This window comes from Papaver somniferum, chromosome 4 (genome assembly GCF_003573695.1).
Source record: "Papaver somniferum cultivar HN1 chromosome 4, ASM357369v1, whole genome shotgun sequence".
Taxonomy (NCBI): Eukaryota; Viridiplantae; Streptophyta; class Magnoliopsida; order Ranunculales; family Papaveraceae; genus Papaver; species Papaver somniferum.
The window spans coordinates 53,751,184-53,757,836 of record NC_039361.1 but is presented as its reverse complement, the minus strand read 5'-3'; the positions used below and the strand labels follow the sequence as shown (position 1 = coordinate 53,757,836).

General features: G+C 37.2%; 1 long non-coding RNA gene across 1 annotated transcript; it reads left to right on the top strand.

The window, feature by feature from the left end:
* Positions 1-4,361: 4,361 nt before the first annotated feature.
* On the top strand, positions 4,362-6,171 carry LOC113273883. Its single transcript, XR_003322647.1, has 3 exons — positions 4,362-4,514; positions 4,622-4,839; positions 5,205-6,171. It is a non-coding gene; the product is annotated as an uncharacterized LOC113273883 (long non-coding RNA).
* The last annotated feature ends 482 nt before the right edge of the window (positions 6,172-6,653 follow it).

Here is a 6,653-nt window from a genome sequence, read left to right as displayed (position 1 = left end):
CTCGTCGTGTGAATTTTCCACCTCTGCGCTATGGGAGATTCTATCCTTGAGTTGTTGGTTTTCCTGCGCCATTAGAGCTACCGCGTCCGCCTATACCCTCTGTTTCTTCCTTAATTCTTCCAACTCTGCCATCATCTGGACAGAGTGATTTATTCCTTGGTTTGGTGTCCCCCCTGCATTTGTCCACCGACCACTACGATGTTATCTTCGCCAACAATTTGTATCAATGGGACCGGAGGGTAAATATGCGGGGCTTGCTGTGCGGGTTGATTTGCTATCAGATGAGGTTGATTAACTTGAAGTGGCAGATTCTGTTCGTTGGTGAGCGGCATCCCGTAAAGTGGTTGTTGTATTACTGACTCTGCCATCCCTTCACGCTGCTCATTTGGCCGGGTGGCTGCTGTCACTTTGGAGGCTCCTGCTCTGGATGCTACTTCTTTAGAGGCTCCCCCTTTGGCAGCAACGGACTTCAATGCTTCCGCTGCTATTGCGCTGGCATCCAAAGGCATCCTACTCTCAGCTCCATATTGTCTCTTGTCTGCTTCCTTTAGCTTTTCGCCTTTTTGTTTGCTGCGCGTCATTACCGGGGTTGCCCTTGGCACGTCTTTTGATGATGCTTTGGCTTTTCCTACATCCTTCGTTTTTTCCATTTTCGATCCTCTCTCTTTTTCTGCACAAGAAAATTATCATCGAAGAAATGATATCCGCGTGTGTTGGGTTAGATAAGTTAGTCTAAACCAAGCCCCCTTTGGAATCCTGCAACGAAGATCCAGAGATCTTAAATTTAATGAAATGTGATCCGCTTTTTTAAAACATATAGTTCTATTGATGGATCTGAAAATATAGTTTTAAAGGGTCTTATACTAAACATAGATTTTGGCGAAGTTAGCATTAACGAGTTCTCATGTTTTAAAGATGATGGTTGGAAAACACAGATCTCGCTAATGAACTGCCCATAAGTTTGATTTTTAAAGATAAAAACTTGGGGTTATCTTAAAAACACAGATCCTTTAAAAAGGAAAGTAGATCTGCCCATAAATCTGATATTCAAAGACAACTTGAAATTATCTTAAAAAACGTGGATCTTGTAAAAATGAAAGTAGATCCACCTATAGGTTTGCTTTTTAAAGTCAAAAATTTGAAATCTTCTTAAAAAACGTAGAGTTTGTAAATATGAAAGTAGATCTACCCATAGATTTGTTTGTTGGAAAGATAATGCTTGCTAAGGAAGCTTCGAGCACTGTTATTTTCAGAGAATTGTGCTTGGAACAAAAAGCATGTGGAAAGTCACAGGATAAGATAAATCTTTTATCGGGACATAGTCCATGTTTCTTGCGCCAGATTGTGAACACATAAATCACGATGGCATCCACGTGTTCACAAACAATGTTCGCATACAATCATTCATTCTAGAACTGAAACTATTATGCGTAAAGTTAGAAAGGGACATTGACTCATCGACACAGAGCCATCGGGCTCGTCTTTGTCTAGTCATATGGTAATGAAATAGATAATCGCATGGTAGAATAAATAATAAGTCGAAGCATAAACATAAAGACATAATATAAAATGCTGAATGTAAATGGGACGGCGATTTACGTGGTTCAGCACTAAGGCCTACATCCACGGGGGTTGTTGTTTCACTATGTAGTTGGGAGTTACAAAGATAGTCAAATGACTTTATCTGAAATACGAAGTTAGATGGGGAAAGGGAATTCATACTTACTCTTCCTATTTATCTCTCTCCTATGTTTACTAAGAATTGGTCGACCTCTTCTCTCTTGGTGGAGAAGGGTATTTATAGAGTTGATACATGGGGTCCACTGTCAGGGACAATTACAACCTTATCTTCTCGTTCTTTGTTCCGATGCAGATGGTGTCTTCGTTCATAACCGATGCCCCAAGCGATTATGCTTGATGACGATGAACCACCTCGTTCTCTTCCATAGATCGATTGACACGTACCATATGCCTAAGGTATTTAATGCGGGTGGTTGGGGTGGTCTGCACGCGTCAGACAGATGTCTGATGCCCCTGTCATGTCTTCGTCAGTGGAGCTAATCTTAGCCGTTGGTCTTGGGTCTGCCTTGAGATGAAATAAAACAGATCTTTGGGTGCTCTTCAGTATTTCGCGGAGGCTCGTTCCTTCAGTGCTCCCTGATTCTCAGCCATTGGATCAGTTCAAGAATGACCACATACAACTGTTAGACGTTCCTTGGATGCTGGTATGTGGCATCGTATCTTGATGCCCTTAACCGTATATCCTCCACGTGTATTTTCTTATGCACGTGGCGAATGATGAATTGTGTGTATACATAGCCAATTCCGGGCTATCGCTATAAAAATTTATTTCCTCCCGGACTAGAATTCTAGCTTTACTCTTGATAAGATAACTCATAAAAGAGCCCCATATATTGAGCTCGTCTCGAGCGCCTGCTCTACGCAGTTGGAAATGCCATTTAGATTCCAGAAGCTTATAAAATTGACCAGCAGAGAGAGAAAATAATGGATGAGCGAACAAAGAAGAAAAGAAAATACGAGAAACATGTGAAAGTGAAACAACCAGCTCACGGTGCAGCTAGTAATGCCTTTCGTGGAGGATACGCTCCTCTAATCATTTCATCATCACGTCACATGTTATGCAGCCAGACATCCGGTGAATGTTTATTCGTTGTCTTATTATTTGCCTCCTTCTTGTTATCAGGTCTAATCATATACAGCCACGTCCTAGTTAACACATTTTGGTCCCCCACGATTTGTTCTCGTCTGTGAGGTTGATATATTGATTTTATATGTGTGCGCTTATTAAAAATTCCTTTTTTTTTCTTGATTTGTAATGTGACTCATGCATTGACGTGGTGGGACAAGTTTGAGTGTTTTTTGTATTGAAAAATGCACGGACAATATTGAGAACTAAATTGCCGTGCTAATTACTTGAGTTAAATCCGTTGAAGCCACAGAAGCAGGTAATCGAATTCAAGATCTTTCATTTCATGGTCCACGAACTTGTGAAAAAATTGAAACCATGTAGCCGAATAGGCACAAGAGTAAATGTAAGTGTATTTGCGAAATAAAAGATAAAAAAGGTCAAGTAATAATGCCAGCGGTAGCTACATATCCAGTAAAGTATGCTTCAAAAAAAAAAAAAAACCAGTAAAGACATTCATTCTCAATGCCACATGACATTGATATTGTAAGTTCCGCATTAATGAGCAATGCATGTTTGAGAGCTGGTTTAATTTATCATATCCATCTGTATGACAGTTGTGGACTATATGCATGGAAATGACATTACACCAAACCTAGTGATTATACAGCCCCGTGCTAGTTGGTATACAGCCCCGTGCTAGTTGGTAGTAGCAAATGTTAATTCCCTCTTTTCCTTGTGAATCATCCGGAGTCCCTGCCATTCGTATACAATAACTAGGTTAATATTACGGGGCTAGTCAATTGAGATTTGCGGATGTTGAAATTTTTTTTTAGAGGTTTCTAAAATCTCTTGTTAGTCAATAGAGAGTTCTTCAAAATCTCAAACAATCTCTGTTATTGGATCGTGACTTTCTAAAAGTCTTCATAATTCTCTGTTGTTGGATTTGAAATTTGAAATCAATGATTTATGGTTTTGAGAGACTTGTAGAGACTTTTATTGTAAAACATATCATAAATGGCTAAAAAAATCTCTCCTAAGTAGGTGATATTTTGAGAGACTTTGTTCTTTCAAAATATGAAAAACAACAACCAAATAAGCTGCAATTAAATCCATAAAAAATGAAAAAAAAAATTGTTTTTTTCCAAAACCCAATAAGTTTACTAGAGATTGAAATCCCTTCTGTTCGTCTCGTTTTGATTCTATTGGAAATATGGTTACAATTTATGTTATCCATGCATGGACTAATATATTTTCATTGAAATATTCATATATTTATTTAGTAAAATAAATAAATATGTTGTTTGTCTCTATAAATAAATATAGTGACGTCCCATCCGCGTCCAATCCGTGGAAATTCCTTGGTTTCGAAAATACACCCAGGTCCAATCCGTCAAGAAAAAGATTGGGTATCCACCCGCCAAAACTCGAATTGGATCGGGTAAAATATGCATATACGGATGTTTTGCTCACATCTAACTGTATTTGATTTATGCGAGTACAAAAACCATCCAATAGTTGCATCATGTATCAGGGGCTCCGAAAATATCATTATTATTTTCTTCGAAGATCTTAAATTATATTTAATGATATAACCTAAATCGGGATCAGTTACATGACAGTCTTGGACTTTACGATTCAACAATATTATAAATATTAAGGCTAATTAAAAAGCAATAACAGATATTCCTCAACTGAGTTCTAACTGTTCAAGAATCAATTACAAAGATAAAGTAACTAGTCTAAACGATCATTTTTGGTTTGGAAGCAAAGTCAAACCTATTAAAGACCCACACTTAGAAGAAGCTAGGATCATTGAAAGATCCAACAATTTCTTAGGGTTTAGATCAAGAACACAGTAACAAAGGTAAAACAAGCAATCAACATGAATCTGGATTGGTCTGAATCATTGAAGATTAGTTTGAATCGGCATCAGAAACTCGGTCTTGAAACTGATTGTTTTTGTTGTTGTAGATGTTGTTGAAGATAAAGAGGGTATTGAAGATGATCTAGCTGCTAAAGGAATCACCAAACCCATTCCAAACTTAAAAGAAGACTAATTACTATAAAGACATAAATGAGACTACTAAAAGAAAGATTAAGAGAGATTTTTGATATAGTTGATATGCTCATATCAGCTTCAGTTCAGCAGATCTTAGCAGAAAAGAGCTTCGCACGGATATGGCTTTCAGGTTTGTTTTTTTAGTAATGAGGGGTGATATTTTCAAAAAGCAAAAAAGTTGCTTATCAGATTTTTTAAAGTTCCAACGTAATATATTTCTTAAAAAATCCTTAAAAAAATGCAATTTTTAAGCGGTACCTGATCTAAATAATGCAATCAATAGCAGTGTCTAACCCGCTACTCGATCCATAGATATCAAGGTTGGCGTACTAATCACGACAGTTTTCTTAGCTTATGCAAAGGGCCTATATATTTGATGTAAAAACATTGAGGAGCTCAGACTAGATAATAAAACCCTGAAATGTGAGTCAGAGTGTTAACTAGATATGTTTGGTTGAACTTGATTACAATTTGATTTATATGTTTGTATTACAGTTTCTAAGATGAGTTATGAGAACACTCCACAACGAGATTCGGAAGATGTTATCACTAGTTGCGGTATTGTTAAACACCTTTCGGAGAAGTTAATTCCTTAAAAATCTCTTTCTTCATGGGAGTTGTGTTTCATAAGTAGAGCCCATTTGTTGTTGTTTTCTTGATGGACAAGGTTAAGATTTTTTTGATAAAAAAGAAACAAACAAACAACTGAGTCAAGGACTCACATGTCTCATTCCATCGGACTGAGCCCATATCATACAGTTACAAAGAAAGTAAACTGATTTTTAGTCGTTATTTATGGTTGTTTTCCAATCCATAATCAAATTCCTGAAATCGAGAAATTTAAACCAATAAAAAAGAAATCCTCGTTAGTAAATTAGGAATTTAACTTCAATTATCACCATCTCTTTGCATCTGCCTATCTTCTTGGCCATAGTTCTTCTATTTATTTCTCCCCAAAGTGCCTAGCAAATTGCAAACGGAAGTATGTACCAAACCTTTTTTTGCTAGCTTTTACAACTGTCAGAATGCCAGAGAGTGAACTGAACTTTTAGAGTAGTTTTTTGATCCCCAAGCATGATCTAGAGAATGAGAGAAGTAGTTCCAATTTTTTTTTGAGAATCTGTAGTGTAACAGTGCATGGTCAACCTCCTCTTGATCAATGGTGCAGAGAGATTTGAGATTGTCCAATGTGTGGATGACATTGTGGATAACAAGCCATGCCAAGAGTTGTGCCTTTGGGGGAACCTGTTTTCTCCATATATATTTGAAATCATCTCCAACTCCAGGCTGAAGATTCTGTACTTTTCCATAAATACCCTTCTTTCACAGTACATGTGGATGATGTTAGAAAAGAGATGGAATCCACATTATTCACCAGGGTTGGAGGAGCACCAATAATCGCAAGAATATTGAGTAGTTCTGCTTTGGTTTCTTCATCTGGAGTGTGAGAGAGTTTTAAATTCCTTGTGCCATTCTGAATCAAATTTGCTAATTTAGCATCCTTCTTTCTAACTGCCATGAATGCCTTCTTATGTGTTTCACTGAAAGGAATTTGGCTATTCCAAGGGTCTAGCCAGAGTTTATACTTGTTTTATCTCCAAATATCATGGTAGAGTTCTTGTACACTATACTTTTCTCGTTCTCTATGCCTTTCCAGAATCCTTTCCCATAAGGGGAATTATAGTTCTTGGGATATAAATCTGCTTCATCTGTAGATGTTTTCAGTTGGATTATTTTCCTCCATAAAGCTCTTTTTTTCATGTGCATATCTTCGGCTCCATTTGGCTAATAATTCCTTGTTGTTTGCTCTAAGGTCTCTCAGACCAAAGACCTCCAATCTTTTTTGGCTTTGAATCCTTGTGCCAAGATATCCATCTAATCTTTTCCTTATTTGTACCTCCCCAAAGGAATTCACTCATCAAAATAATTAAAAAAAAATTCAAC